Source organism: Callithrix jacchus, chromosome 18, assembly GCF_049354715.1.
Source record: "Callithrix jacchus isolate 240 chromosome 18, calJac240_pri, whole genome shotgun sequence".
NCBI lineage: Eukaryota > Metazoa > Chordata > Mammalia > Primates > Cebidae > Callithrix > Callithrix jacchus.
The window spans coordinates 49,245,820-49,263,693 of record NC_133519.1 but is presented as its reverse complement, the minus strand read 5'-3'; positions in this window follow the sequence as shown (position 1 = coordinate 49,263,693).

Sequence of the window (17,874 nt, the reverse complement as noted above, 5' to 3'; positions counted from 1 at the left end):
TCCTGAGGGGATATTCTAAGGATAGAATTGTTTAAACTGATTTATTCAATATTAACTAATCTCTTGGAATTGTCTTTAACGAAAGCAGTGAAGGTTTTCAGAGAGCACAATGCTGAAAGTGTGTTAAAATTCCTCTGCAATTAGCAGAATTTTTGTCATGTTGTCAGAGTTGAAATAATCCCTTATATAATTTCTTAAACCTTTGTCAAAATGTCAGCAGAAGCAGGGAATTTTTCTGGTAATTAGAATTCTATATAAATGTTAAACAGGGGCACAGAGCTCACTAAGACTATGCCACTGGCTGATTCCCAAGAGTATTCAGCCTGGAGAAAAACTGTAAATTATAAAAGTTAACTTTAACACTTCCTTGATTTTTAACACAAACTACTGGTTGTAGGAGGAGGAAACACATGTGTCTGCCTGACAGCCCCTAATGCTAAAGGGAACCAGAGCAAGGAAAGAGAGGAAGACGGTTCTGATTCAAGAGTTCCTGCTGCTATTGAGTTGTATGAGTCTCTTACAGATTTGAAAGTTAACTCCTCATAAGACAGATGGCTTGAAAGCATTTTCTTTCATTCCATAGGCTGCCTTCTCATTTTATTGCTTTCTTTGTTGGCTAAAAGATTTTTAGTTTAGTGTAGTCCCACTTGTTTACTTCAGGCTTTTGTTGGCTGTGATATGGGGTCATATTAAAACAATTATTGCATGAAGGACATAAGGCTAGGTGAAATAAGCCAGACACAGAGAAATAAATACTGTATGATATCACTTATCTGTGGAATCTAAAAAAGTCAAACTCATAGATTGAGAGCAAATGGTGTTTTCCAGGGGAGGAAGCAGTGGAGGAGGTTGGGGGTGGAGTTGACTGAAGGGTATAAACTTTCAGATATAAGATGAATATGTTTTGGAGATGTAATGGACAGCATGGTGAATATAGTTAATAATACTATATTGTACTTGAAATTGAAATTTGCTAAGAGAATAGATGCTAAGTGCCCTTACCACATCAAAAAAAAAAAGGAAAACTATGTGAAGTGATGGGTTTTTAAACTAACCTGATCATCATAATCATATATATATATATATGAAATTATGACATTGTATACTAGCAATATAGCAACGTATACAATTTTTATTTATTATACTTCAGTAACACTGGGGAAAAAATGTTTTGCCTGCGAGTTGGAAATTATTACATAGATTTGCTGGGTCCTGTGAAACAAACCACTGATCTCTCTTTATCTTGGCTTCTCTATAGTTAAAATAATGAAAATTTGACCTTATCTTACAGAACAATTGGGAAGAATTGCTAATAGAGTCATCATAAAGTTGTCAAAAACACTGAGTGCTTAAATCACACAGAGAAATCATTTTTTACTCTCTTTACATGATAATGTTTTAACTCACAATGTTTTGAAGCCATAATTTAAAAAATTGCTGGAAAAGTGACTGTTTTCTTTAGGATGCTTTCATGTACGAGAAATTAAAATGTCCAAGTGGCTTAAAGAATAAGAGGCTGAATTATCTCCCTTAATGAGCTGTCTGGGGAAACGTGGTTGCTGGGTTGGTTAATTCACAGATTCAGTGATGCCATTACAGACAGAGTTCTTGTCATTCTTCCCGTTTTCCCAGAGCTCTGGATTCCCTCATTCCCTTTTTATCTATTTGGCCAATTCTAAGCGAATCTCTGACGATTAGAATTGGGAAACATGATTGGTTTCATGTATTTAGGATTTATTTGAGTCAAGCAGAGGTAGAGTAGTAAGACCTGAAATAACTCAGATCAGGTCTAAGAAGAGAAAATGGCCATTGACTGAGCAATGAACAATTTCTGTGTCAGTTTCTTTGGCTTTGTATTCTATTGTTTCAGATTCGATTTCAAAAGTATTGATTTTTGCCGGGCGCGGTGGCTCACGCCTGTAATCCCAGCACTTTGGGAGGCCGAGGCGGGTGGATCACGAGGTCAAGAGATCGAGACCATCCTGGTCAACATGGTGAAACCCCGTCTCTACTAAAAATACAAAAAATTAGCTGGGCACGGTGGCGCGTGTCGTAATCCCAGCTACTCAGGAGGCTGAGGCAGGAGAATTGCCTGAACCCAGGAGGCGGAGGTTGCAGTGAGCCGAGATCGCACCATTGCACTCCAGCCTGGGTAACAAGAGCGAAACTCCGTCTCAAAAAAAAAAAAAAAAAAAAAAAAAAAAAGTACTGATTTTTACATTAACATTATTTTATACGTTTTTCTGTGAGGAATACTCGGCTGCTATGATTTGATGCTGTTCCACACTGTAAGGGGATGGGATATTTTCTAAGCTTATTATTCCAGGCTCTGGATGATTCTTCCAATGCACCCGTTCTGTGTCTACCATGGGGTGATGGAAATAGTTTTAATAGAAAACTCCAGTCTAAGCTCCTTATGCCTTATGTGACTGCCGTCTTTGGTGGCTGTATAAATAAAAGAGCATGTATTTTCCCCTTTCTATCTAAAGCCTTGCTATGATGTTAAATAATTGAATATGTACACAGGAATTAGTCTTATATTTTAACCTATGAATTCTGCGACCATTATTCAGTATAAGTCGTCTGCACACTGATTTAGCCATTTATTTCCATAGTTGAAAACTGCTATGAACTAAGATGTTTTCTATGAAATATTAAATTTAAGTATTGTGCTTTCAAATTATAACTTCCAACTATTTTTGGTCTCTCATTTTACTACCACTCCTGGACTTTTCTCCACCGTTCTCAGACTTTCTTCCCCTAAATGGATTTTTATCTCTAAATTTATCATTCTTCTCTTGCTTTCACTTCCTACCCCATACACCATGGTCCACATTCTTTATCACATTGCACAATCCAGTTTTCAATTGTAACATATTTTGTTTCAGGAAAGTGTGGCAGAAGATCAAATGAAGTATTCAAAACACAAAAACTGCTACTTAAACAGAAAATCCACAAAAATTATAAAATTAAAAAGTAACTTGAGGAGTTAAAAAAAAGAATGATGTATACCTTCCAAGAAGAATAGCTTGCCTAAGCATTTTGAAACAAATAATCATGGATAAGTGATTCTGATATTTAGATTCCATTAGGTACTTCTAAAGAGCGATATAACTATTTGATTTCAAAATATTATTATTTATATACATTAACACTTTTTTCTCTTTTTAAAATCTGATTAGAAGTTTTAGATGTGAATCTAAAATATAGGAGGAATGCATAGTTTTTCAAAATTGTTTTAGGGTGTACCTCAATATAATGGTTTGAAAATTAGTAGTTTTAAAGGAATACATTTAATAATCTTCAAATGCCAAATGTATTGTCTTCTAACTTAATGTAATTTTTCCTTTCCTACCTACCATTTCATAATTTCTCTTTCTCTACCTAATGCGGGGGAGGGGGAGTTTTACTCATCAAGAATCTTGTTATAGCACATTTGTTGGTCGTGAAAAATACTTTGGGACATGTAAAAATGGGAAATATCTCATCAGAGGTCTCACTGCTTCGTCTCATCGTAAACACATTGCTATTACATACAAAGCGTGACTGTAGAAGTAAGTTGCTTTGGCACTTGTCTGGATGCTCTAAATACATTCGTCCTTACAGAGTATGTGGGCAGCAGTAGTGATGGGAGTTTTCTTTTAAGGAGCTCACATCTTTGATCCACTGGCTTTCAAAAGAGACAGAGACCTCATGGAGGAAATAGATGAGGGAAAGCAAAAGGAGCGTTTGCTTCATAAAATTAAATGGAAATAAATGATCCTTTCATCCACCTACTCATAAGTATGCGATTCATTTTGTATACATCCATGCTCCCAAGTTCAGCCATTAGCTGGAAAGTACTTTTTAATAGTTGAAGAAGTATACATTAGTGTCATTGATATATTTGAAGATAATGTTAGAGTTTTAGGGACTACAAAAATTTTCATGTTCCAATGGAGAAAAGTCACAGATTAAAATATTTTGCATTTTCTCGTCAGCTCAGTGTGCATTTCATTATCAGTTACTGTGTTGCATTGTGTGATGTCAACTGGGAAAAAGCTGAGAACTAGATTTCCAAGAAACCTCTTTTCAGTAGTTTTAAGGTTAGACACAGATGCCTGGAAAGGCTCTTGAAACCCCTACTTGTCCTTGCTCTACTCTGCACCGTCTCTCCATTGCTGGCGCTGCTGACCAACAGCAGAAGGCCAAGACAAGGAGCTTGGACTTGGCAGCTCCCGGGCAGCCACCACATGGAGGCAACTTCGGACGCAGTGTGGGCAGAAAATCATCTCAGGTTCTTAGATCTCCTGGCAAGCCTGGCCTTTTCACCAGCATGAGTTCATACAGAGGATTGGTCAGTGATAATTTCTTTGAGCTTCTAACTCTCCCCTTCCAGGCCTCCACTTTCCAAGCTCCCCCCGACATTCATAAAAGTTTTAATTCCTATAGTAATTTCCTCATTTTGATAAGACTCCTAGAGCCTCTGTTCTACTTAGTGACTCCCTCATTGATAAATTTAACTAAGAGCCTATTTTATCAACTATATAATGAAGACTTATTACAGCATAAATCAATTATCACTTTATTATATTTAATACAATGATTAATATTTTCTTATACATATAATTTCTTATACTTATCAAAAAAATTATGTATTAGATGTTGAATTAATTACTTTTAGAAGTTCAAACATTTCTGCTTTAGTTAGATTAGGCATAATGCATGAGGATTAATAAAATTAATTATGACTTTTGTTCATGACATTTAATTTTTCTTAAAAAGTCATATACAGAAAGCAATGTTCTCACTCAAAACTTTACCAAAATAATATGCTTTTTGTCATACATCTCACTATGTATATCATTTATGATTTTAACTATATATTACATTGTTTTATTACAGATAAGCAATAAGAAATAGCATACTGAATAAATATTGTGAAGTCTTAAAAAAACAAATGAATTAACAATAATGTATCTATATAATTTTTATCTTGGTGGATTTTAGTAAAACAGTTTTAAATAGGTGTTCCAATTTGTTTCACATTAGTTTTTATAATATTTGGTTTTTATAATATTCCTCCAAACATATAGCATATTATGTGTTTGAAATAAATGATGAAATTCGGCTTTTTCTGAAAAAAAAATCTGATTTGGCTAATTTATTTTAAAATAGGGTTTTGTTAATTATATTATGTTAGATATTATACATAAAGTAAAAGAGCTGAATATGCAGCTCATAGTTCTTCCCAAGAATATATTTAAAGCATATGATGATAATAAAGCATTTTATCAACATTTATTGTGTCAGCAAAGATATGTTGAAATTTAACAATACCTTAATTCTCTCATATTAGTTTGAAAGACTGAAATAAGTACAATGCTCTGTGTGCAATTGTGTTTGTTGATTCATAGAATTAATGCGGTTATATCTCATTCTAGCATTTAAAATAATTTATTTAAGGGAAATGAATTAACTGGATAAATGTTAGCTTCATCATATGAAAACTAGTAAAATTTTAGTTCTTTTGAAAAATTCAGTACAGTGTTTAGTATTTTAATAAATTTCATGGTAATTGTTATAATACATCAATCTATAAGATTTTCATACTTAGTCTTATAATCACAGGAACAATTTTAAAATGGTTTCTATTGTATTCCTATTTTGTTTCAGTAAATTGTGACATATCATCAGTTGAAGTGTATGAAGCATAAAATTGTTACATTATACAGAAAATCTACAAAAAAAGTAAAATTAAAAGTAACTTTAAGGAGTTAAAAAAAAAAAGGATGATATAGAACTTCCAATAAGGATACTGGATACTGTACCCCTCTGGGTGCTGTGGCTCATTCCTGTAATCCCAGCATTTTGGGAGGCTGAGGTGGAGGGATCACTTGAGATGAGGGGTTCCAGACCAGCCTGGCCAACATGGTAAAAGCCCATCTCTACCAAAAATAAAAAAATTAGCCAGGTGTGGTGGCACACCCCTGTAGTCCCAGCTACTCGGGACGCTGAGGCAGGAGAATTGCTTTAACATGTGAGGCGGAGGTTGCAGTGAGCCGACAACTCACCATGGCACTCCAGCCTGGGTGACAGAGTGAGACTCCCTCTCAAAAAAAAAAAAAAAAAAGGATTATATGGATAATTCACCATGGTATTTAAACTTTATTAGGTACTTTTAAAAGTAAAAGAGTGATGCAACCATTTTATTTCAAAATACCATACTTATATACAGTGGAATTGTTTTTGCTTTGTAGTTTTTTTAATGTGATTAAAAGCTTTAAATATCAGTATAAAAATGTTTGAGATGTGCACAGTTTTTCAAAATTATTTCAGGGCATACCCAAATATAATGGTTTGAAAACAACAGATCTATCCTTTATTGTTTCAGACTTATCTCTCTTCACTCTCCTCTTAAGTCCATCTCTATCTATACAAAACTATTATGCTCCAAAGTTGCAATGTGTTTATTTGCCTGCGATGTCCTCAGCTTTGCAGCTTCTCTCTGCCTGTCCCTTATCCTTTACCACACAGATGTGCCTTACCTATCACACGCAGTTCTCGTTTTCCATAAGAGTAAAGATATGATCCAGATGTCTTCTGGAAGTTCTCCTATAATCCTTGGCTTATTGTAGCCATTTATATTGTTCTCACCTCTAATTATTTGGCACTTCCAGGTAATCATCAATTAAGTTCCCAGCACACTTTCTGGAAGAAAATAGAATGTACTCAATAAAAGTAACTGGAGAAAACAATTCATTAACCAAATATGAATCAATGAGTGAATGAATGAACAGATTTTACAGAAAATTCTAACAGAGGAATAATGGACTAAGAGTTAAAAACCATAGAATCCAGCCCTAACTCTTGAATAAGTCACCTGGTCTATACATTTAAATCATGTCTAAAATACTACTTGCATTGAAGTCTAGAAAATATTATTTTATTCTTGAAAATTTTATCATCCGACTTTTTTTTTTGAGACAGAGTTTCGCTCTTGTTACCCAGGCTGGAGTGCAATGGCGCAACCTCAGCTCACCGCAACCTCCGCCTCCTGGGTTCAGGCAATTCTCCTGCCTCAGCCTCCTGAGTGGCTGGGACTACAGGCACGCACTACCGTGCCAAGCTAATTTTTTGTATTTTTAGTAGAGACGGGGTTTCACCATGTTGACCAGGATGGTCTCGATCTCTTGACCTCGTGATCCACCAGCCTCGGCCTCCCAAAGTGCTGGGATTATAGGCTTGAGCCATTGCGCCCGGCCCTATCATCTGACTTTTAATCGCTTTTTAGTGAAATTATTAATATTAACACTGGTAGCTAATGTCTAAATAAATAAGGAATATTGTTCTAGGTAAGGTGATTTTTGAATGACTTGCTACATGTAATGGATGTATTGCTATATATAATGCTATATATGATGAAATATAGGGTTCAGTTTTATAAACGGACGTAGCTTAATAATTCAGAAAATATCACTGCTTTCTAATAGGAACAGTATCATCTATGTAACGTTATTTATGATTTGTAATATAAAAAGTATGATATGTAATAGAACTGCTGTCACTGGTCTTGCTGTGATAAGATAAATCATATTGCTAGCAAAAGTATTAATTTATATTTTATAACTAACAAAATAGAAAAATTAGACAGCAAGAGAAATAAGCTATGTAGAGAAATCATATGGAGAGTTTAAAAAATTCAATTAAAATCAACACTTAGCCAGTGATATTTGTAAAACTGGCAAAGGAAGAAACTTGTAGATTAATAAGAATTTTTTGGCTCCGATGAAATAATCAAATCTTATAACTAGGTAGAAATAGCAATTCCATCCTAGCAAAAGTATTTCTTAAGATCTCCACGCTTACAAAGTATAAATACTTAGGACTCAGGACTCTGAGGTTGCGAATTTGTGATATCAGGTAAGTCTAGTTTTAGAGTCACACTGCTATCACCAGTTCCCTACAATTACTTAAAATTGAATCTACAAGATTATGTTTGCTCTCTATATTATGTTTGAAAGAGATTTTCCCTCTCAAGTCCCTAAATAAAGCAGTGTGTGCTGGAAAGTATATGCTTCCCTTTCTTAGTCCCCAAGTTCAGGGACTTGTGCTAGAAGGCGTAGGCTTCCCTATGTAGTCCCAGACGCAGCACTAGAAGCTTCACTGGGCTCTCCCCTCCACTACTCCCCTCACCCCCATCGGAGACCACATTATTTTTTCCAAGTCAAGTGATTTCTAGGTCTTCATAAGTTATAGGCTTGGCACTAGTGAAAATTAAGTTCCTTTATTTGCTTTGAAATACCTACTTAGGCCAGTTCCCCCGATGATTGCTCCATAAAGTTCCATGGAGAATGTGGTGTGTAGCTCACATTCACAGTTAAGCAAGTGTCATACGCTTGCATGAGCATTACAGAATGCATGAGTGCTGAGTTCTTACTGATCAGGGACCACGTTGTCAGCATCAGCACTATCTAATATCTTTTGAGTAAATCACCTTTATATTTCTTTTTATATGTTTCATCTTTAATTTGTCTTTTAATATAAAACACAGATTGAGGGATAGGTATTCCACCCTCGCCCCTAGGATATACTTGCTAGGAGTGCAGTGTTCTTTGGTGAAAAAACATTGAGGAAAATGTTAAAAAACAGCCTCCTAAGGAACATTAAGATTGTTTGTGTAGGGATAATGTCATTCTACTCTATTCAGTGTTTTCTGTTTTTGTTTTGTATTTTATGTTTTTGAGACGGCGTCTCTCTCTGTCGCCAGGCTGGAGTGCAGTGGCACAATCTTGGCTCACAGCAATTTCCGCCTCCCGGGTTCAGGCGATTCTCTTGCCTCAGCCTCCCAAGTAGCTGAGACTACAGGTACGCGGCACCACACCCAGGTAATTTTTGTATTTTTGGTAGACATGGGGCTTCACCATGTTGGCCAGGATGATCTCGATCTCTTGACCTCATTATCTGCCCACTTCGGCCTCCCCAAGTGCTGGGATTACTATCATGAGCCACCATGCCCGGCCTCAATGTTCTTTGTTGTAGCCTTTAATTAACAAGTTGTTTTAAAGTGTCAGAATTTGGAAACAATTGTGTCTTCCCTTGGAAACATGGTTTGAGATTCATTGTAAAGCCACTGTGAATTGTGTATCAAATGAAGATTTTCTTCTTAGCTGACAGATGAAAATCAGAGATTTTCAAACCAAATTGTAGATTCCCCTAATAAACAGTATAAAGTACTTCATAATATGAATATGTATATCTGTTTTGTATTTGACTGTTTAATCTGACTTTTTTTCTTTCTCACCTATTTCTAATTTATGGTATTTTTTCTATACATTATTTCATGTTTTTAAGCTGTCTTTATTTTGTGAGCAAGGTGTGATTTACACTAATAGCTTAAAAACTTTATGAAATTGTTTTGATTTATATTTCTCATTTGCTAATATTCCCAGTGTGGGAATTTGAACCAAGCTCAACTTATTTCGGTCATAAATCCTTCCGCTATACAGTAATGCATTTTTATACCTTAGTGTATATAAAGAACAAACAAGATCAGAGACACATACACTCCAACTACCTATCACAAAACCATGAGGATTTTACTAAGACCTTGCTATTCAGGTTGGAATAAAACAAATATTTTTGGAGAAGAATAACACCAGAAAGCTAACACAAGTTCACACAAAGTTTATTGTAAACATTGTCAGGGATTAATTCTCAAACTTACTCATGCACAGTGGTTTCTTATTACACCCAGAAACAACTGAGGTCACATTTACCTTAAAGCATATAAAAAGATAAATGAATAAGCCAAAATGTGAAGGAGATAAATATATGAATTCCATACTAATTAAAAATGTACAAATTTATAAGTTTATAAAAAAGAATTTTAATAATCACCGTATACCGAAAACTATGTAAATAACATGTTCTTGGATTGCCAGTATCACTCTATATACATGAATTTGGCCTTCATGCTGAGTATACTAATTGTTACTCACCTAGGCCATAACACAACCACCTGAATGTTTCTGGAATATTGTTCTTTGAGTAGCCTCATTACCACCATTCGCTTGAGCTGTAGTGATTGAGACTGCTTAGTTACAAGTACCAGAAATCCACCCAGGGCATTTGACAAAAAAGGAAGACAGGGATAGATATGTTTCTAGGAATTAAAAAGAAAGTGGAACCAGGAAGTACAATGCTACCCAAACCAGCTAGACTGAGATTGGAATTTCATTACCAAATTTTGCTCAAGAAGGGGCTCATTGTCAGAGCTTGATTCAGCACAACTATAGACACAGAAAAGTGTCCAAATGACAATTGTATGCAGGACACAAAAAGGTAGTCATTCTTAACTAGAATGCTTAATTTTAGTACTAACGTGAGAGCTAAAAATAGGTTGTGTTTAATTTTTTTTTTCAGAGTATAACTTGGAAATTATAATCTTATTTGGGAAAACTAACCTTGTAAAACACATAAAATTGTCACTGAAGATAAATACATATACATATAAGTAAATTAAGATGTGGTTAACATTGTAAAAATAAGATTAACCTATAGTGTCTGTGAGTTTATACGTGCACACACTCTGCATTCTTTTAAGCCTGGAACATTTGCTGAGAACAAGCTGTTTGAGATTCATCCTGGTTGTCATAAGAATCATAGTTTGTTGTTTCTATTGCTGAGTAGTAGTACACAACAGAATTTGTCCATTCTCCTCTTGATGGAGAATTTGTTTTCTTCTCATTTATTTTTATTTTTATTTAGAGATAGGATTCCCCTCTGCTACCCAGGCAGGTGAGCAGAGGCACAATGATAGGATCATTGCTCATTGCAGTCTGGATCTCCTGGGCTCAAGCAATGCTCCTGCCTCAGCCTCCCTAGTAGCTGGAACTACAGGTGTGCACCACACTTGGCTTCTAGTTTTAATTTACTATAAAGCTGCTGTGAATATTTTTGTAAGGTCTTTGTTTGGGTATATGTTTTTATGTTTCTTATGTACATACCTAGAGATCATATCATCAGAATCTGTTTGTTAAGTATGTAAGAAACCAATACACATTCACAAAATAGTTGTACTATGTTGCATTCCCACCAGCAAAGTATGAGTATGCCAGTTGATATACATTCTCATCAAAAACTCAAGGGTTATCTTTTTTTAAAAAATTAAATAATGTGATGAGTAGTGATGTCACATCGTGATTTAAATTTACATTTCCTTTATGAATAACATTCTTGAAGTTATTTTAACATGCTTATTGGTCATTCATATTTTGTTTTTATAATATTTGAAGTATATGTTCAAATATTTTCCCTGTTGATTTGTTAAAAGTATATATTGGTTCTAAAATTTATATGAAAACACAAAGGACATAGACCAAACAATTCTTAAAAGAACACATTTGGAAAACTTTTACCACTTGATTTCCCCTCATTATAAAAGCATAGCAATAAAGACAATGGTGTTGGTGTAAACATACATGCGTCAGTAAAGTTAGACAGAACATCTAGAAATGCTCTATCCTGCTTTCTACTCTGTATTTTTTTCTTGCTTTACTGCAATGACTAGAACCTCTATGGCTTTCATTGGTTCTTTTAAATTCAAACCTAAAGTCCTGAATTCCAGCCTAATTGGTTTGTTTTAGACTAAAGAAAATGGTCTGGGGTGGGTTTTCGAATTCTATTCCTTCACTGAAGCAAAATTTGGAAAATCTACATAACAGCTACTTTGACATGTGAAGAGGAGAAAACACGTTTCTCTTATCCTCTTCTTCCTTCCTTCCCATTTAAATGGCCAAACAAAATATCCTAAGAAGTATGTGGCTAACCCGTCAGGTAAGATGGCAGGCTGATGAGGCTGATTATTTTAACTAGTAAAATTACTTAGTAGTAGTACACCACTGAAATGTACGATGATATGAGGCTAGAACTTCATTTTTTTTCCCATTCACCATTATATCTCCGATGTGTCACCATTATATCTCTATTGTGTTAGAAGAATGCCTGACACAAAATAGAAATTCAATGGACATTTGCTGGCTAAAGTGAACAATTATTAGAGATAACTCTGAGTCCTTTGCATTATACATAAAGATGGAATGTCTGACAAAAATATATAGTCATTCAACGTAACTTTTTAAACAAATACAAGGCACTGTTGTAGGCAAGTTAATTCTTGAAACATTTTCACAACCACATAGGTGGAAATTAATAGTTTACATATTCTTTCTGTGGAATATATTTGAAAGCTGAGTGAATTCATTAAAACATGAAATGGTATGAGTATAGAAAATTGACAGAACCTCTATGAAAAAATTATGAAAGTTTTTCAGTGAGGCATTGCTTAGTTGATAAGATAAACTGAAAAGGCTGGGTATAAAACGTCAAACTGTTTAGGCAGAAAGGGTCCCAGTGAGGCAGGTCCCAGGAGGCCTTTGAAGAGGAAGCCACAGAGATACGAGAAATGGAAAAGATAAAGATAAAAGTGCTTCCCTGAAGGTGGAAAAGAAATAATTGTATGAAACAAAGAGCAGCAAGTCAGGATAAATATTTCTGAACTGTGTGTTCAATCTGCTGTATTATTTGTTGTTGACCTGGGCGTATGGAACGATTCTTTAATATACTCACATACAGTGTTTTATAATGATACACGTTATTTTGTTTATATGAATTTGTTTTAATAATGCAGTGGGTGCAAAAATGACATTTTTGTCAGCTGTGCAAACCATTTACTCAAAAGATTTTGACAAAATGAACTGCCATTCACATTATATATATATATATATATATATATATATATATATATATATGCATGCAGTGTATTTGGTGAGTCTCTTCGAAGTGTTGATAATGCTTAAAACTTGGTCATGGGTAAATAGGAATTTTTTACTTCTAACTTTTTTACATCTATAGAAGTTCTCAAAATATTTAAAAATGGCTCCTTGTAAGTCCTTCAATTGCTCATTCTACAACTATTTGGGGAAAACCTACTAAATGACGGTAATTACTCTGTTAAGTTTGGATACAGCATTGAACAATACAAAGTCCTTTCTTTCATGAAACTTAAATACTCATGAAAATAGACAACAATCACACATCAATATGAAATATAAAACACATCTAAGTTTTTAAAAGAGGTGGGCAGCAGAGGGGGCATAGAGCGACACTGGATGTTCTTTTAAATAAAAGAAATTCTCGGCCGGGCGCGGTGGCTCACACCTGTAATTCCAGCACTTTGGGAGGCCGAGGCGGGTGGATCACGAGGTCAAGAGATCGAGACCATCCTGGTCAACATGGTGAAACCCCGTCTCTACTAAAAATACAAAAAATTAGCTGGGCACGGTGGTGTGTGCCTGTAATCCCAGCTACTCAGGAGGCTGAGGCAGGAGAATTGCCTGAACCCAGGAGGCGGAGGTTGCGGTGAGCCGAGATCGCGCCATTGCACTCTAGCCTGGGTAACAAGAGCGAAACTCCGTCTCAAACAAAAAATAATAAAAAATACAAAATAAAAGAAATTTTCTCTAATGAAATGGCATCTTGCATTAGCGTAAAAGAAGAAAGCCATGCAAGCAAAAAATGCAAGAGTATTCCAGGTAGCAGTTGTGGCGGAAGCAAAGGCTACAAAGAGAAACACGCTTCATTTGTTTAATAAAGGCAAGACCAGTGTTGTTCAAGAAGAGGCACAAAATGACCGAAGAAACAAAGACGGCCAGGAGATGAGCTGTGCAGTCTGTCTGGAATTCTGGCAATGACTTACGCTAACTCTGACAACATACGGGATATATCTAACCAAGTAAGCATATTATTTCAATAGCTATCTAAAGTATTAACAGACTTTATTATTTAGAGCACTTTAGAATTACAGAGAAAGGAAGTAGACCTTCACCCTACTCCATCCCCACAGATTTTCCTCTTAATATGTTTCATTACTATGGTACCTTTTGTAATATTGGGGTTCGGGGTGCCCTCAGCTCCCCTGAGAGGATGTTTCTCCAGGTTCTTGGTCTCCTGCCCTCTCAAGAATGAGAGAGGGGACCACGGCGCAGGGCGCAGCGCGCAGTAAATGCCGGACTCAAAAGTGCTTGTAGAAAGTGATTTATTTAGAGAGAGAAACAGGAGAAGGAGAGAGAAAGAAACAGCTGACTCTCACCGAGTGAGAGAATCCAGAAAGATGGAACCCAGGAGAGGAAAGCAGCTTCCACACTGAGTGGAAGGGAATAGAGAGATGGAGTTTAGGGGGGAAGACAGGCTTCCACGAGAGAGTGTGGGAGGGGACTCCAGAGGGGAAATCCAGGAGAGAGAAAGATGGCTTCCACCAAGGGGGTGTTCCTGGGAGGGACCCAAACATGGAGTCCGAAGGGGTGTGGAAGAAGGGGGCTTCTAACCTGGGAGGAACCCCCGCCTTCTCCAAGACCCCAGGCCAATGAAAGGAGTTCCTCAGAACTTCCACTGGAGTGACTGACTCTTAGTTTCTTCCTGTGCCCACAAAATTTAAACATAAACTGTTAAATCTCCCAGATGGAGAGAGATGGGAGGGGGGCATGGCGCTGGGAAGTTCTTGCCCTTAAAACTACGCCCCCTGTGGACCCAGAAAGAGAACAGCTTCCCTCATTCCCTGCCTCTCAACAGGAAAACCCAACTTGGAACACGGGCGTGGATTCTCTTTAACTACTTCCTGCTGAAATGGGGCGTAGAAGGGGCCCTGCAGTTGAGGCTTCCTCCAGAGGGGAGCCTTTCAGGGGTGCAGGTTGATCCTGAGGTCCACGATAGAGCCCACGAGCCAAGGACACCTGGGCTTGCAGTGGCAGGATTTTGTGACCTTATGGTTCCATGAGAAACGGATGTGACAGGTGGTTAAAGATGAGAGGCCCAGAGGCCAGCAAATACAGAATGGTTATAAAGGAGCCTGGGAGAGCAGAGCCAGGACAGTCCGTTGTTAAACAAGCTTCACAATACTGGGCCTTGAAGGTCTTCAGCCCCGTGTTTGATTCCTGAGTTCTAGGCTGAAAACAACACTTAACTAGTTTACGAAACAGCAGTACTTTTCCTAGGAAGAGGCAGCTTCCCTTCCCACTGTGAAAAGGATAATCGGAGTCTGAGAGAGAGCAAAGTTGAGGGTTACAGTCCTGTCAATGCCAGGATATAAATTAGACTTACGAGTGGCTGCTTCCCTGAGGATCTTGTTGGAAAAGCAGATGTAGATCTAATGGCTCGCAGGTGGATGAAGGGGTCTCCTGGAACTGCAGGCTGCAGGGCAGAGGGTCTGTGACTTTCCTCAGGAGGTGTCCAAGGCTTCAGCCGAGTGTGATGAATCCACGAGTCTATTTCCACCACCTTAACTGCCGTTGGAGTGCACAGAATGACCGAAAACGGTCCTTCCCAGGATGGGCCTAGAGAGGGGGAGTCTGAGGGGAGAGAATTAACAAGCACCAAGTCTCCAGGGCAGGAGAGAAACTGAGAAGGCCATGTGGTGTCTAAGAGATTAACTTCCTGGACCTCTGTGGCCAACTTTACCCAGGCTCTGTGACGGTGACGGCTCATGGTGGCACTTGCTCCAGGAATCCTCAGTCCTGCCATTGGGTCATCTGGTCAGACCCCTCAGGCCCTGGGGACCTTCATCCCCTGGGACAGTGTGCTCTCCAGTGATTCCCTTGGCACAGCGGGCATGGAGGAGATGGTGGTCCATTCCTCTGCGGACAATTTCTTATAAAATGTCCCTTCAGACCGCTCTGATAACAAGTTCTGCCAGGCTGGCAGCTACCCCAAGCCCTTCCCTCATGTGAGCCCCTGGGTCTGCTTGCCTGAAAGCCATGACGGAGGCTGAGCTCTCCCGTTCCTTTCAGCCTGTCCCTCCTGGCCTCCATTATAAAACACGGAGGTTGCCTGGTTCAGTAATGATTCTAGACTCTGCGTCGGCCCCAAGGCCAGTTTCTGGAGCTTCTTCCTGATACCTGGGGCTAAGTAATAAACTTGTCCTTTAGTATTAACTGACCCTCTATGGAGTCTGGTGACAGGGCGGTGTACTTCCTTAGGCCTCCTGCAATTGCTCCAGGGAAGCTGTGGGGTTTTCTTCCCTTCCCTTTGGGGGCCAGATTTTCCACTCGGCAGAGGGTAATCTGGCCATGCTGTTTGGCAGGGAAAAGAAAGCCACTTCTTTCTTAAAGACTCTGCTGAATTGGTCCCAGTTTTCCAGTATACACTTTAATGGAGGCTTGAGCTTGGGAATAGAAGCACCCATCAGAAATCGAACACAAGGGATGCCCGCACCCCAGTTAAAGAAATTACAGCCACTTTGACCTGAGGTGTCCCCCAGGTAAAGTGGGTACTGAAATGAAACGTCTTTCAGTCAGTACCCCGAAATTTCATGTGCCCAAGATGCGTCCTCCCATGTGCTGGATTCCAGTCATGACCTACGAGGTCACGGGACCCCCTCACTGCCTGCATGAGCTCCAGTGACTCCCACAGAGGTGTGGATCGAGAGGGGCTATTGGGTAGGTGGGTTGTCACGTACCAATGAGCCCCAACAAGGCCACTGAGGCTCAGGAGGTGGGTGCCAATACTTCCCAGCAAAAGTCCAATTTACACAGGCCGGATAATAAACCGGCCCCAGAAGGGTAAACTTCTACGGAGGGGCCGTTAGAGCTCACAGCTCAAAGAAGGCAGGCCACATGGCCGAGGCCGGGACAATACCCTCAGGACCCGGGTCTCCTCTCCCCTAACCCACCTTCCCTTGTAGGAAAATGCCCTTAAGGACCCTCAGGACCCGGGCCTCCTCTCCCTTAACCCGTCTTCCCTTGTAGGAAAATGTCCTTAAGGACCCTCAGGACCCATCTTCCCTTGTAGGAAAATGTCCTTAAGGACCCTCAGGACCCATCTTCCCTTGTAGGAAAATGTCCTTAAGGACCCTCAGGACCCGGCCTCCTCTCCCCTAACCCACCTTCCCTTGTAGGAAAGTGCCCTTAAGGACCCTCAGGACCCGGGCCTCCTCTCCCCTAACCCGTCTTCCCTTGTAGGAAAGTGCCCTTAAGGACCCTCAGGACCCGGGCCTCCTCTCCCCTAACCCACCTTCCCTTGTAGGAAAATGTCCTTAAGGACCCTCAGGACCCGGGCCTCCTCTCCCCTAACCCACCTTCCCTTGTAGGAAAGTGCCCTTAAGGACCCTCAGGACCCGGGCCTCCTCTCCCCTAACCCACCTTCCCTTGTAGGAAAATGTCCTTAAGGACCCTCAGGACCCGGGTCTCCTCTCCCCTAACCCACCTTCCCTTGTAGGAAAATGCCCTTAAGGACCCTCAGGACCCGGGCCTCGTCTCCCCTAACCCACCTTCCCTTGTAGGAAAATGCCCTTAAGGACCCTCAGGACCCGGGCCTCCTCTCCCCTAACCCACCTTCCCTTGTAGGAAAATGTCCTTAAGGACCCTCAGGACCCGGGTCTCCTCTCCCCTAACCCACCTTCCCTTGTAGGAAAATGTCCTTAAGGACCCTCAGGACCCGGGCCTCCTCTCCCCTAACCCACCTTCCCTTGTAGGAAAATGTCCTTAAGGACCCTCAGGACCCGGGTCTCCTCTCCCCTAACCCACCTTCCCTTGTAGGAAAATGTCCTTAAGGACCCTCAGGACCCGGCCTCCTCTCCCCTAACCCACCTTCCCTTGCAGGAAAATGTCCTTAAGGACCCTCAGGACCCGGCCTCCTCTCCCCTAACCCACCTTCCCTTGCAGGAAAGTGCCCTTAAGGACCCTCAGGACCCGGGCCTCCTCTCCCCTAACCCACCTTCCCTTGTAGGAAAATGTCCTTAAGGACCCTCAGGACCCGGGCCTCCTCTCCCCTAACCCACCTTCCCTTGTGGGAAAATGTCCTTAAGGACCCTCAGGACCCGGGCCTCGTCTCCCCTAACCC